The sequence below is a fragment of the Capricornis sumatraensis genome, chromosome 4 (genome assembly GCF_032405125.1).
Source record: "Capricornis sumatraensis isolate serow.1 chromosome 4, serow.2, whole genome shotgun sequence".
In the NCBI taxonomy this organism is placed as follows: Eukaryota; Metazoa; Chordata; class Mammalia; order Artiodactyla; family Bovidae; genus Capricornis; species Capricornis sumatraensis.
In genome coordinates, this window is record NC_091072.1 from 124,353,383 (window position 1) to 124,369,764 (window position 16,382).

The 16,382-nt window shown below is 40.3% G+C and overlaps 1 protein-coding gene and 1 pseudogene across 1 annotated transcript in view; one reads left to right on the top strand and one right to left on the bottom strand.

Annotated features, from left to right (window-relative positions):
* FAR2 (fatty acyl-CoA reductase 2) overlaps nucleotides 1-16,382 on the bottom strand; it is a 168,406-nt gene that overhangs the window by 107,722 nt on the left and 44,302 nt on the right. The window lies entirely within an intron of this gene.
* LOC138078727 (large ribosomal subunit protein eL32-like) lies at nucleotides 2,065-9,662 on the top strand (annotated as a pseudogene).

A 16,382-nucleotide genomic window follows, 5' to 3' on the forward strand; every position in this document is an offset into this window, starting at 1 on the left:
CTTTGAGACTCTGCATTCAGATGGATATATCTTTCCTTTTATCCTTTTCCTTTAGCTTCTCTCTTTTCACAGCTATTTGTAAGGCCTTCTCAGACAACCATTTGCCTTTTTGCATTTATTTTTCTTGGGGATGGTCTTGATCATGGCCCACTGCAGAATGTCATGAACCTCCATCCATAGTTCTTCAAGCACTCTGTCTATCAGATCTAATCCCTTGAATCTATTTGTCACTTCCACTGTATAACTGTATGGGATTTGATTTAGGTCATCTCTGAATTGTCTAGTGGTTTTCCCTACTTTCTTCAATTTAAGTCTGAATTTGGCAATAAGGAGTTTATGATCTGAGCCACAGTCAGCTCCTGGTCTTGCTTTTGCTGACTGTATAGAGCTTCTCCATCTTTGGCTGCAAAGAATATAATCAATAGCGGCAGTGGCTGCATGGCACAGGACCAAGTTTGAGGAGATACCCCATATCCAAGGGCAAAGGAGAAGCCCCAGAAAGACAGTAGGAGGGGCAAAATTGCATTTAGAATCAAGTCCCATATCCACTAGAGAAGCTCAGAGGGCTCAAACAAACCTTGTGTGCACCAGGACCCAGAGACCCCACAGAGACTGAGACAGAACTGTTTCTGAGAATCTCCTGTGGAAGTACAGCTCAGCAGTGGACAGCTGCAGGGGCAGGAGCACTGGGCGCAGCAGAGCTGGGAAAGGCATAAGCCCTCTTGGAGGAGGTCGCCATTAACCCCACCATAGAGCCACCAGAACTTACACAGGACTGGATAAACAGACTCTTGGAGGGCACAAACAAAACCTTGCGCACACCAGGACCCAGGAGAAAGGAGCAGTGACCCCACAAGAGGCTGACCCAGACTTGCCCAGAAGTGTCCAGGAGTCTCTGGCAGAGGCATGGATTGGCGGTGGCCTGCTGCAGGGCTACGGGCACTGAGTGCAGCAGTGTGTGCGTGGGACCTTTTGAAGGAGGTTGCCATTATTTTCATTACCTCCACCATAGTTTAGCATCAAGTCAAATAACAGGGAGGGAACACAGCCCTGCCCATCAACAGAAAATTGGATTATTGATTTACTGAGCATGGCTCTACCCATCAGAACAAGACCCAGTTTTTCCCTCAATCTCTCCCATAAGGAAGCTTCCATAAGCCTCTTATCCTTCTCCACTAGAGGGCAGACAGAATGAAAACCACAATCACAGAAAACTAACCAATCTGATCACATGGACCACAGTCTTGTCTAACTTAATGAAACTATGAGCCATGCCATTTAGGGCCACCCAGGACAGATAGGACATGGTGGAGAGTTCTGACAAAACATGGTCCACTGTTCAAGGGAATGGCAAACCATCCTATCAAGGATGACACAAAAAGTTAGAGGAAATGTTGTTTGACTCCTGGTTTCTAATAAATCCTAGATTCCCTATTTCAATGGACAAAGTAGCAGGGTTCAAGCCCCCACATCACTGAGGTTTGGGCAAAAGACTGCCCTGTCTAGTTTGTGGCTATTCAATGCTAAGAAGCCGAGTGAGAGTAGATGGCAGGATCCCTGGGTCAGGAAGATTCCCTGGAGAAGGGCATGGCAACCCAGTCCAGTATTCTTGCTTGGAGAACCTCATGGACAGAGGAGGCTGGTGGGCTACAGTCCATAGGGTCACAAAGAAACAAGCACAACTGAAGCAATTTAACACACATGCACAGTGTAACATTTATCTTAAGATCAAATAGAATTTTATTTGCAAAGAATCTTATGAAATGCCAGGTGGAAACAGAATCATTTCCTTCTCATTTAGATGGGCTTCTTAAAAAAAAAAAAAAACAAACCTCTAGCTAGCTAGCTATCATCCATTCATTCATCCATCAAAATGGCCTCAGCCCACTAAGCTACGATACAATTGAAACATTACCTGTGCACATCTTTCAAACAAGGAGAAAGAGAAAGAGCAGAGAGACACTAGAACAAATCAAAGTGACAAGTGGATCCAAGCCATAATGAAAATATCTGTGTGATTCAGGACGGACCAATGCAAGAGTCCCCTCATCCTAAGTAAACAGGATGAGAGTGCCCTGTGTTGGAGGTGCTAGCTTTGCTGCCTCAAGGGTGCCCCCTGCTGGCTGTTACTCAGGGGTTCCCACACAGCACTACTTTTGTATGAATCCCCACATCCCCACAGTAACAGCTGGAATCCTGTTATCTGAGAGAATGAGAAAGTGGCGAAGTATTAGCACATGCATGTGTGTGTACTCAGTCTCTGCAGTCATGTCTGACTCTTCGTGACTTGATGGACTGTAGTCCACCAGGCTCCTCTGTCCACGGGATTCTCCAGGAAAGAATACTGGAGTGGGTTGTCATGCCCTCCTCCAGGGGATCTTCCTGACCCAGGGACTAAACCCATGTCTCATGTTTCCTGCATTGGCAGGAGGATTCTTTACCTCTAGTGCCACCTGGGAAGCCCATATTAGCACATGTCTACACCTAATTTCTGTTAAGCTTCCAAGCAGGGAGTGGAAGTGGGAAGTGAGAAGCAATGTGATACAGAGGAATTCTAATATCCTTGTCCAGCTGTGAGAGTCAGGTGCTATGGCTGAAAATACCCTACTATTCTGAGCCAAATATGTTTCCATAATTCTTTGGCCTGGCACACAAGGTTACTTAAAAATCAGATGAAACCTGACTTTTCTGCCTTCTCTCTTTTTTCTCCTCCTACACTAACTTTTTACAGCAACCAAACAAACTTTGATTCTTTAAACTTTTTTTCCTTCTCAGAGGCACCCTCTCTCCTCTTTTATGCCTGTCTACTTGGCCTTCTTTAGAACCTCCCCAGATCGCCCTGATGAGCACGGAAGTTTGCAAACTACTGGGCCTCCTCAAGGCCCAAATCAAGTTTGACTTCATCCATGACACCTGCCTAGGCTACTCTGGGATCTTGGCACATCTCCTCCCTCTACCCATCCCCTCAGCTACAGTTTATGTCAGTCCTTGGCACATAATCATTGATCGCCTCATGTCATTTCATCTTATAATCTCCTTTTATTCTTACTTAGCACCTTCACTGTTAATTCCCTTCCTTAAATGTCTGTGTGTCTTAATCCCCCAATTAGAGGTGGAAACAATGAGAGTTGAATCCCACTGTGTTTTCCTTTTAGTTAGGGATCAAGAAATATGTTAACTGCCTGAGAGAGGTCAGAGACACCAAAGCAAAGCCAAACTGTTATTTAATCCACACAGCCAAAGACAAGCTTTGCAGGAGAGCTGCATGCCCCACAGTGCCCTGTGGTTCAGCTCTCAGGGTCCAAGCCCTCCTGCCAAGTTGCACACAAACCAGAGTTTAGGAAATTCAGCACAGTTTCTCAATCAGTCTTAGCTGTGATGAGGCAAGAATCTGCATTAGGTAAACTTAGGTGTCACTTTTTGAATATTGTGTCTTAATGTTCTGAGTATCAAACCTTATAGAAACATTGCAACAACCTGAAAGAGTTCAAGTAATCTATAAAAGCTGCTAAGATCCAAGACTCAAACTGTGTTGAAAGAAAGACAACCTCGTCCAATTCTGTACAAGGGTGACGACCATTAGATCCTTTAGTGATCCACTCCCAGGTTTTGGGAAACAAGTCAGACAAACAGGTGGTGTGGGACTGTTCTCACTGGGTAAAAATGTGCTTTCATGAAACATGCTTCCCAGTGATGCCTCCCAGTATAAACTTAAAGGAAGCACTATCATTTATAACACTGCATCTTTATTAGGCTTCTACTTTCAGGATGTGCTATCATTAAGACACCATCCTTGGCTCTAATCGAAGTAAAGGGAATTTATTTTTTTTAAATAAGCTTTTTATAATGGACATTTGGTAACCACAAGTCAGTAAAACAGAATACAGGTTTCTTTTTAAGACAAATCAAAATAAGAATCAGGAAGTTCTGGACCTCTAAGTCTCTGTTTGCAGCCTCCTTTAGTGTTCAGCTATGGTATAGCTGCTCTTTCCTAGAGACTAAGACTTATGAGAATACCATGGGTCTCTGAGGCCCTTGAAGACCTAACGATGCTTTGTGTTCTGCCTTCTATCTGAGATCCTTTGTGTTTGGCCAGTATCATTATTTCATTCAGATTTAAAGAATCATATGGGGCTTCTTCATTTCATTGATCCCCTTTTTTCAGAGCCTTCCCTGTACCATTTGGTATCACTTGGCTATTCTTTCTCTATGTACTTACCAAAATAGTGAGAGTTTAAAATATGGTATAGATTTTGGTATCTACATTTCATTCATCTTTTTTTCCCTCGTCTAGTCATTCAATAAAGGCAATGGCAACCCACTCCAGTTCTCTTGCCTGGGAAATCCCATGGATGGAGGAGCCTGGTAGGCTGCAGTCCATGGGGTCACAAAGAGTCGGACACGACTGAGCAACTTCACTTTCACTTTTCACTTTCCTGCACTGGAGAAGGAAATGGCAACCCACTCCAATATGCTTGCCTGGAAAATCCCAGGGACGGGAGCCTGGTGGGCCACCATCTATGGGGTCGCACAGAGTCATACATGACTGACGTGACTTAGGAGGAGGATTCATTCAATAAGCACTAAGTATCAAACCTTGTAGAAACATTGCAACAACCTGAAAGAGTTCAAGTAAGCCATAAAAGCTGCTCAGATCCAAGACTCAAAATGTGTAGAAAGAAAAACACCTTGGTCCAATTTGGCATAAGGGTGAGGACTACTACAAAGTGAAAATTTATTCCTTTCAGATCAGCAAAATAACTAGGGTAAAAAAGGCAAAAATCAGAGCAGAAATAAATGAAAAAGGAACGAAGGAGACTATAGCAAAAATCAACGAAACTAAAAGCTGGTCCTTTGAGAAAATAAATAAAATAAATGAAAATGGAGAAATCACAACAGACAACACAGAAATACAAACGATCACAAGAGACTGCTATGAGCAATAAAATGCCAATAAAATGGGCAACCTGGAAGAAATAGACAAATCCTTAGAAAACTATAACCTTCCAAAACTGAACCAGGAAGAAATAGAAAATCTTAACAGTGCTTAACATCGCAAGCATGGAAATCAAAACTGTAATAAAAAATTCTCCCAACAAACAAAAGCCTAGGACCAGATGGCTTCACAGGTGAATTCTACCAAAAATTTAGAGAAGAGCTAACACCTATCCTCTTCAAACTCTTTCAGAAAATTTCAGAGGAAGGTAAACTCCCAAACTCATTCTGTGAGGCCACCAGCACCCTAATACCAAAACCAGAAAAAGATGCCACAAAAAAAGAAAACTACAGGCCAATATCACTGACAAACATAAATGAAAAAATACTCAACAAAATTCTAGCAAACAGAATCCAACAACATATTAAAAAGATCATCTATCATGACCAAGTGGGTTTTATCCCAGAGATGCAAGCATTCTTCAATATTTGAAAATCAATCAATGTGATGCACCATATTAACAAATTGAAAGATAAAAACCATAAGATTTTCTCAATAGATGCAGAGAAAGCCTTCGAGAAAATTCAACACCCAATTATGATCAAAACTGTCCAGAAAACAGGCATAGAAGGAACATACCTCAATGTAATAAAAACCATATAGGACAAACCCACAGCAAACATTATTCTCAATGGTAAAAAACTAAAAGCATTTCCTTTAAAATTAGGAATAAGACAAGGGTGCCCACTTTCACCACTATTAGTCAACATAGTTTTGGTAGTCCTAGCCGCAGCAATAAGAGAAGGAAAATAAATAAAAGGAATCCAGACTAGAAAAGAAGAAGTAAAACTCTCATGGTTTGCAGATGAGATGATCCTCTATATAGAAAACCCTAAAGATGTCACCAGAAAAATCACTAGAGCTAATCAACAAATATAGTACAGTTGCAGGATATGAAATTGATACACAGAAATCCCTTGAATTCCTACACACTAACAATGAAAAAAAGAAAGAGAAATTAAGGAAACAATCCCATTCACCATTGAAATGAAAAGAATAAAATACTTAGAAAGAAATTTACCTAAAGAAACAAAAGACCTATATATAGAAAACTATAAAACACTGATGAATGAAATCAAAGATGACACAAATAGATGGAGAAATATACCATGCTCATGGATTGGAAGAATCAGTATAGTGAAAATGAGTATACTACCCCAAAGCAATCTATAGATTCAAAGCAATCCCTATTAAGCTACCAATGGTATTTTTCACAGAACTAGAATAATTACACAATGTGTATGGGAAGAAAAAAAAATAACTTGAATAGGCAAAGCAATCTTGAGAAAGAAGAATGGAAATGGAGGAATCAATCTTCCTGACTTCAAACTATACTGTAAAGCTACAGTCATCAAAACAGTATGGTACTGGCATAAAGACAGAAATATAGATCAATGGAACAAAATACAAAGCCCAGAGATAAATCCACACACCTATGGACACCTTATCTTTGACAAAGGAGGCAAGAATATACCATGGAGAAAAGACAATCTCTTTAACTAATGGTGCTAGGAAAACTGGTCAACACCTATAAAGAATGAAACTAGAACACTTTCTAACACCATACATAAAAATAAACTCAAAATGGATTAAAGGTCTAAATATAAGACCAGAAACTATAAAACTCCTAGAGGAAAACATAGGCATAACACTTTCTGACATAAATCACAGCAAGATCCTATATGACTTACCTCAGAGAGTAATGGAAATAAAAACAGAAAACAAATAGGACCTAATTAAACTTAAAAGCATTTGCACAATGAAGGAAACTATAAGCAAGGTGAAAAGGCAGCCTTCAGAATGGGAGAAAATAATAGCAAACTAAACAACTGACAAAGAATTAATCTCCAAAATACACAAGCAGTTCATGCAGCTCAATACCAGGAAAACAAACAACCCAATCAAAAAGTGGGCCAAAGAACTAAACAGACATTTCTCCAAAGAAGCATACAGATGGCTAATAAACACATGAAAAGATGCTCAACATCACTCCTTCTTAGAGAAATCCAAATCAAAACCATAATGAGGTACCATCTCACATCTGTCAGAATGGCTGCTATCAAAAAGGCCTACAAACAATAAATGCTGGACAGGGTGTAGAGAAAAGGAACCCTCTTACACCACTGGTAGAAATGCAAACTGGTATAGCCACTATGGAGAACACGGTGGAGATTCCTTAAAAAACCTGAAATAGAAGTGCCATATGACCCATCAATCCCACTGCTGGGCATACACACCAAAGAAACCAGAACTGAAAGAGACACATGTACCCCAATGTTCACTGTTTACATTAGCTAGGACATGGAAGCAACCCAGATGTCCATTGGCAGACAAGTGGATAAGGAAGTTGTGGCACATATATACAATGGAATGTTACTCAGCTATAAAAAATGCATTTGAGTCAGTTCTAATGAGGTGGATGAAACTGGAGCCTATTATACAGATTGAAGTAAGTCAGAAAGAGAAACACCAATATAGTATATTAAGGCAAATATATGGAATTTAGAAAGACAATAAAGACAATTCTATATGCAAGGCAGCAAAAGAGACAGAAATGTAAAGAAGACTTTTGGACTAAGTGGGAAAAGGCAAGGGTGGGGTGATATGAGAGAATAGCACTGAAACATGTATATTACCATATGTAAAATAGATGATGAGTGCAAGTTCAATACATGAAACAGATCATTCAAAGCCAGTGCTCTGAGAGGGATGGGGTGGGGAGGGAGGTAGGAGGGGGATTCAGGATGGGGGGGACACATGTGCACCTGTGGCTGATTCATGTCAATGTATGGCAAAAAAACTACAGTATTATAAAGTAATTATCTGCCAATTAAAATATATAGATTAATTAACACCCCTCCCCCAAAAAAGGGCAAAGATTTGTATAACACATCAGTGCACTGAACATTACCAGGCCTGTTCTGTGCTGAGAACAGAGAAAATAAAATTTTCTTCTGATTTTACAGATCTCTCTCCAGTACCCCTGAAATCTGTGTAATGATATAAAGATTTAGGTCTAGGAGAGGACACGGGAGCATTTCCTGAAGGTAGTAAAATGCATAAATTTTACGACCCAATCCCAGGTACCCATATTTATAATTAATATAATATTATAAAGGAGTCATTGGTATGATTCTGTCAGGAAAAAAAAAGAGAGACTTTGTAAAAGCCCACAGCAGCTATATAGCTACACAAGCTCACCCCAGGACCATTGCACAGACTCTTCCTTCCATGGAGAACACAGTTCACAAAGCTGGTTCCTGTCTTACCCTTCAGGTGTCAGATTAAATGCCATATGCCCAGAGAAACCCTCTGGAACACCCCATGTAATAGTAATGAGTATGTTTCCTTCTCTTGGATTCATGTAAATTTCTTTCACAAAACTTATGATAATTTTCAGCTGTTTCAGTTTGTATATACTTTGTCAGATATTCCATTAGAATATCAGGTCTTCACTGTCTCTCCAGTGCCAACATAGTCCTAGCTTAGAGGAGACACTTAGGAAAAAAATGAGGGAGAAAAGCAAAAGACCTAGTTTTTATATGAAGAACAAATTCATTTCTTTTTTTATACAGAGATGTTTCCCATTTGCTTCTATGCCCAAGAAACAAGTTGCTGTGAGTTGACTACACTGTTTGTCAAGTCACTGATTACAAAATTCAGCTGGGCCTTACCACTCTAGATCCTATTAAAAGATTATATTTTACCTTTGATCTATTTTCTAACTCAAAGTCTTCTGAAATTTGTAAGGTGCTGATGGTGATCAAGACTCCACCCAGTTATAACCTTTATTCCTGTATTGACACAGTTTTCATGAAGGTTAAAAATATATATATTGTGGGAAATGCAATGACTTTAGTAATCGCAGAGGTGGATGGTCATATAAACCTAATGCAACTGCCATAACTTAGAGATTGTCACGGGTCCCAAGGGTTAAGTCTGCAGACACTTCCCACAAAAGGAGCTTCCATTCACACTAGGAGCTTCACTCTTGGGTGATATCCTCATGGCAACCCAAAAACCAAGGAAACTTCCTGCCTAGGTAATAATTCTTTGCAAAAGAGGATAGATGTACAGCATAAATTACTTTCCTGAAAAAATTATAAAGGTGAAACAATTGTAAAAGAGTAACTATACTTCCATTTATTTTTCTGTGGTTCAAAGAGGAGACTTCTCCTCTTTTTTGGAGCTGCCTAGGAAGTGGTAGCCATCTCTTGCTTGGCATCATTGCCGCTCTCAGTCCCCTCCTGAAGCCCAAAATCAGGGTCAAAAAGAGGACCAAGGAGTTCATCCAGCACCAGTCAGACCGATAATATCAAAATTAAACAGAATCATCAGAAACCCAGAGGCACTGAAACAGGGTGGGCAGGAGGTTCAAGGGCCAAAGACCTTGATGTCCAACATGGTTAGGGGAGCAATAAGAAAACAAAGTGCTTGTGGCCCAGTGGCCTCCGGAAGTTCCTGGTCCACAACCTCAAGGAGCTTGAAGTACTGCTGATGTGTAATGTCTTCCAGTGCCAGGACTGCTCACAACATCTCCTCTAAGAACTCCAAAGCCATTGTGGAAAGAGCAGCCCTACTGGCCATCAGAGTCAGCAATCCCAACGCCAGGCTGCACAGCAAAGAAAATGAAGAGAGGGCTACTGCGCAATTTTGTTTATGTTAATAAAACCATAAAACTCGGCAAAAAAAAAAAGGTGATTCCTGGCTTGTCAGAAGAGAATGTCATACAAACCAAAGGCCACAGCTTTAGATCAAAACTTCAGCAACATTAAATTTTGTTAAGTATTTCTCTTATCTGTGGAGTACTGAATATCACATATCAGTTCTTTCTTCAAAAGTCATCTTTGAAATCAATTACAGAGTCATTCCTACTATCTGTCCCCATGAATTCTCAGGGTCTAATGTATAATTTAACCCAAAGAGCATCCACTTTCTGGAAAAATATTACTGAGATTTCTTTCTTTTATGCTTTTCAGATTTTCCATGAAGATTTATCTAGAATGGATTTGGGATCATTGTTTCACTAGAAGGTTATGGATAGCTCATGTCAGAACTTGGTTTTTGATTGTAAGAAAATAAGTGAGGGCTTTCCTCATAGTTCAGTTCCTGAAGAATCCACCTGCAATGCAGGACCCCGGTTAGATTCCTGGGTTGGGAAGATCCGCTGGAGAGGGATAGGCTAACCACTCCAGTATTCTTGGGCTTCCCTTGTGGCTCAGCTAGAAGCTGCCTGCAATGCAGGAGACCTGGATTCAATCCCTGGGTTGGGAAGATCCCCTGGAGAAGGGAAAGGCTACCCACTCCAGCATTCTAGCCTGGAGAATTCCATGGGCAGTCCGCGTGGTAGCAAAAAGAGTCAGACAAGACTGAGCGACTTTCACTTTCAAAATAAATGAAGTTCTCAAGAGTATTGACCACCAATATATTTATCAGCTAAACAAATAAATGTTCATTTGAGAATACAAATAGCTCCCTGAATGGTATCAAATCTGTGTGCACCAAAATGTCTTTATCATCTGTGTGCACCAAAATGCCCACCCATCTTTTTCTTGGAGAAAATAAACTGTAACAATGAGATGATTTTCAGAAGGCATCAAATATAGACTTTGGACCAGATAAGCCTGTTTGCAATTTGATTCTGAATTTGTAGTACTTACTTGGGGGAGACCCTAGGCCCTTTGCAGTTTTCATTTTTCATATAGAAACTGATGACCTCATTCATACACACAGCTTCAACCATGACCTATATGGTCTTAAATCATTATATTATCTACAACCAGACTTCTCTGCCAAGCACTAGACTCATCTCTAATTGGGTTTTACACAGTTCACCTCCGATGGTTCAATGGCACCAAAACCACAAAAGATTAAAGAGATGAATTGATTCTCAATCCTGATTAACAGCACCACCACCACTTCATAACTCAAGCCAGAATGTGAGAATTATCTCTATGTCACTCACTCCCCACAAAACATCAATCTATGAATCCTGAAGATTTTGCCTCAATTAACCTCTTTCATGTATGTCCCTGCTACATTCTCAGTGCAGCTGTTTGGGACCTTAGTGTGTGCTGTGCTCAGTTACCCAGTCATATCTGACTCTTTTTGTGACCCCATGGACTGTTAGCTCACCAGGCTCCTCTGTCCATGGGATTTCCCAGGCAAGAATACTGGAGTGGGATGCCATTTCCTTCTCTAGGGTATTCTCCTGACCCAGGGATCGAACCTGTATCTCCTGCATTGACAGGTGGATTCTTTAATACTGAGCCATCAGGGAAGCCCAATTTGAATTTAACTAACAACTAAAGATGTTGAGAATTATTCATGTGTTTATTGGCTATTAACATCAAGCTTTCATATTAGATGTGTGTGTGTATGTTCAGTTCTGTCTGACTCTTTCTGGTTCTATGGACTGTACCCAGCCAGGGTCCTCTTTCCCTGAGATTCTCCAGGCAAGAATACTAGAGTGGTTTGCCCTCCTCCAGGGGATCTTCTACACCCAGGGATTGAACCCATGTTTCCTGCAGGTGGATTCTTTACCACTGAGCCATCTGTAAAGCCCCTTGGGACCTCAATGGTCCCCTCCAATTCCCTGTCACCTTTTCTGTTAATCTGGGACATTGTGCCTCTACCTAGCTTCCAGTGGGATCTTTGCATGTATTACCAGGTCACTCTCATTGAACCTCCTTCAGTTTTTATATCCTGTTAATCTGATTCACAATGAAATTTGAATTCTCAATTGTGGTATATAACAAGGCACTATAAGTGAGCTGATCCTGGCATGCTATTCTATTTTCAACTTCTACCATTTGTCCTAACATACCAGACACTTCAGTCATACACATTATTTTTGGCTTCCTTAACAGGCCCAGCTCAACCCCTCAGATTGGGTCAATGGTGTTTCCTGGAACTTCAGTGTATTTACCAGGGGACTTTTCAATACCAAATCTGTCTTTCCCTTAGAATTTAATTTAAGTACCTTGAGAAAGAGGATATGATTTTATCTTTGTATCTCTAGTGTTTGCTTCTCAGAATAATTGTTTGACGAGTAAATGGGTGAATACATAGGTCAAAGAGAAAGGAAAGGCAGGGTGTTATGAACTTCAAATTATTTTGAAAGATCAGGAAAGGTGAGGAGCATAAAGAGGTAGGAAAGAAAAATGTGGCTGTAATACAGTCCATCTCTTTAGATTTCAAAATCACTCAGCTTTTATAACCAAGTAGGTAGAAGTATAGCACTGATTGTATCTTTATTTCACAAAGACACTTAACATTTTTATGCTTCAGTTTTTTTTTTTTTAATCTTCAAAAGAGGACATATTACTACAAAGCACTAATATGCTAAAACCTGTATCAAAGCTATGGGTAGATATTGATGATAATACTTAAAGGAAAGGTGCTATGATATTCAAATGTAAAAGAATAATGGAAGAGAATCCAAATTGTCTTTACACAATGCTATTTCAAAACAGTAAGCATAAATTACTGCAGATGGTGACTGCAGCCATGAAATTAAAAGACACTTGCTCCTTGGAAGAAAAGCTATGACCAACCTGCTGCTGCTAAGTCACTTCATTCGTGTCCGACTGTGTGTAACCCCATAGACGGCAGCCCATCAGTCTCCCCAGTCCCTGGGATTCTCCAGGCAAGAACACTGGAGTGGGTTGCCATTTCCTTCTCCAATGCATGAAAGTGAAAAGTGAAAGTGAAGTCGCTCAGTCGTGTCCGACTCTTCGTGACCCCGTGGACTGCAGCCTACCAGGCTCCTCCATCCATGGGATTTTCCAGGCAAGAGTACTGGAGTGGGGTGCCATCGCCTTCTCCATGACCAACCTAGACAGCATATTAAAAAGCATAGACATTACTTTGCCAACAAAGGTCCATCTAGTCAAAGCTATGGTTTTTCCAGTAGTTATGTATGGATGTAAGGGTTGGACTGTAAAGAAAGCTGAGCACCAAAGACTTGATGCTTTTGAACTGTGGTGTTGGAGAAGACTCTTGAGAGTCCTTTGGACTGCAAGAAGATCCAATTAGTCAATCCTAAAGGAAATCAGTCCTGAATATTCATTGGAAGGACTGATGCTGAAGCTGAAGCACCTGATGTGAACAATTGACTCATTGGAAAAGACCCTGACGCTGGGAAAGATTGAAGGCAGGAGGAGAAAGGGACGACAGAGGATAAGATGGTTGGATGGCATCACTGACTCAATGGACATGAGTTTGAGCAAGCTCTGGGAGTTGGTGATGGACAGAGAAGCCTGGTGTGCTGCAGTCCATGGGGTTGCAAAGAGTCAAACATGACTGAGCGACTGAACTGAACTAAAGTGAAACATAAATAGGAAACTCTCTAAACATTATTTTTTCTTCCATTTCTTTTAAAGTTTGTTATTTTGAAAGTACATAGATGTTCACAGCTACAAAGAAGCAGCAGTGTAACATCTATTTGAAGTACATTTAATGTCACCATTGTGGTTTTTCAGTCACCCAGTCATGTCTGACTGTTTGCAACCCCCTGGACTGCAGCACGCCAGGCCTCCCTGTCCCTCACCATCTAAGTTCATACCCATTGCATTGGTGACATCATCCAGCCATCTCATCCTCTGACACCTTCTTCTCCTTCTGCCCTCAATCTTTCCCAGCATCAGGGACTTTTCCAATGAGTTGGCTGTTTGCATCAAGTGACCAAAATACTGGAGCTTCAGCTTTAGCATCAGTCCTCCCAATGAGTAGTCAGGGTTGATTTCCCTTAAGATTGACAGGTTTGAACTCCCTGCTGTCCAAGGGACTCTCGGGAGTCTCCTCCAGCACCACAGTTCAAAGGCATCAATTCTTTAGTGCTCTGCCTTCTTTAGTTCTCTGCCTTCTTTACGGTTCAGCTCTCACAACCACGTGGCCACTGGGAAGACCATATCCTGACAATAGGGACCAGCAGGGTAATATTGGCTGAGTAATGTCTCTGTTCTTCAACACAGTTATGCAGTGTTCTTGCCTGGAGAATCCCAGGGATGGCAGAGCCTGGTGGGGTCCCTGCCGTCTATGGGGTCGCACAGAGTCGGACATGACTGAAGCGACTTAGCAGCAGCATGCCATATCAATTACTTCATATATGTACAAACAAGGGAGATGAATTTGGGGCTTGTAAAAATTAGCTTGCATTAAGTCTGAGATTTTACTTTGTTTCCAATTCACCAACTCTGTTTGCCATCATCAACAGAGCCTTATGATTGAATATATCATTGTTTAAATGAACACCCATAGACTTTTAGAAGAAGTTGACATCCACACCACTAGTTTGAGTTATAATTAAACCATAAGGCTGGGAACTACATGTCATAATTTCAAACACAGATATTTTAAAATGCACTTAGGGGAGGGGAGAGGAGAGGGTGGGATGTATGGAAAGAGCAACATGGAAACTTATATTACCATGTGTAAAATAGATAGCCAATGGGAATTTACTGCATGGCTCAGGAAACTCAAACAGGGGCTCTGTATCAATCTAGAGGGGTGGGATGGGGCAGGACATGGGAGGGAGGTTAAAAAGGGAGGGGATATATGTATACCTATGGCTGATTCATGTTGAGGGTTGACAGAAAACAACAAAATTCTGTAAAGCAATTATCTTTCAATAAAAAAAAGAGAAAAAATGAATAAAATTCAGTTAATTAAAAGAAAACTTTTAGTTTTAAAAGATTCCTGAGTCTATGTTTTGTTTCATTGGTGTATTCCTCTACAGTATCAGACATTCAAGGGATGCTCAATAAATGCTTAGGCAAATCATTAAACCTTCTAAGTCTCATTTTTACTCATCAAAGAGATGGGATTAATATTCACATCAAAAGTTGTTGGAGGATTACATGAGATTATGCTTTGTACTCTGTCTGGTACATAGTAACCATTCAATCAAAGGTTGCTATTATTATGTGTATATCTGATCCTGGTTAAAGGGCTATTTTATCTTCAACACAGTCATACAAATCTAAGACTGTGCATCTCATATTTCAGTTCCATAAATGGGCTAATAGTTGAGGTAGTTAGCTAGTGTTAGTTGCTCAGTCGTGCCCGACTCTTTGCGACCCTATGGACTGCAGCCCACCAAGCTTCTCTGTCCATGAGATTTTCCAGGCAAGGATACTGGAGTGGGTTGCCATGAGTAACAAAACACAAAGCCAGGTTCAGAGACAAACTGGAAACTCTAAACAAACCTAGCCAGCCAATAAGGAAACACTGCAGGCCACGTAGCATATGAAACAAATTCTTGCCCTTTGGAATATTTTTTTGTCTACCATGCAGGATAAGGTTAGTACGGAATAACAGTTCACATTATAGGTCCAAGGCAAATAAATGTTGTTTCATGTGAGTTTTTCTCTCCATCAGGTATTTTCATCAGCTCTCCCACCTGTGACTCCAAGTATATCAAGAATCACTGACCTAGACTATTACAAACATAAAAGGTAGTTTATTCTTCTTATAAGCAAATTTAAAAATAAACTTTTAAGAGGTTTTCTCCCAATTCTCCTCATTTTTTCCAGATGTATTCTGAATATTCTCTCTGTGTATATTCTTTTGATCTCTCCTCAGCAGAGACACAGAACTGTTGTCCACAGTCATTTAGAACTGATCTCAACTTTGCTACTGTCCTATCCATCCATTAAACCATCATTTATAGCAATTTTCTCTGCTGTGACCAATACACCACCTTATTCATATTATGTTCCTTTTAAATGACGAAATGGAAGAATAAGGTCAGTGTCCTGGATAGAAGATGAGACTTTATAAACAATAGAAGATTCACTATCATCCAGTTTAGAAAAATAATTGAAAGTGATTGTGGATATTGAATGAACAGTAACATTTTCTTAAAATACTATGAGTTAAAATAGTTTATCTCCACCAAAGATGAAATTTATTGATCTGAAGAAATCATCAAAAAGGTAAGTTGAATCTCAGGCTAAAAAATCAAGAAGGACTGGGTTTGTCAGAAAGCTTACCAAATTTTCTAATATCAAAGAATGTTTTCAGGGAAAATATCATGAACAGAAGAAAAGAACAAGAATTCGTAAATTTTTTTTTCTCCCAACAGTTATCAAAAGATAGAGACATAAAACCCTGACATTATGGAAGCCAGAAGGGCTTGTACTGTTGTGACAGGATTCTGCTTAGACATCACCGCCTCATTTTGTATGATCCATTTCACAAGTATTCACTGCATGTTGCACTAATTCCATGTTCACTAAACAGTCTTTGTTTGGACCCAACATAACAGTCTGCTTCATGTTTGAATACAGATATCTTTTATGTCTTACCCCGCCCTCTTCCTCTTCTATCTCTCAGCTGGGCATGCTGATAAGAAAGCCTAGGTGCTTCGTCACCAACAGTAAGT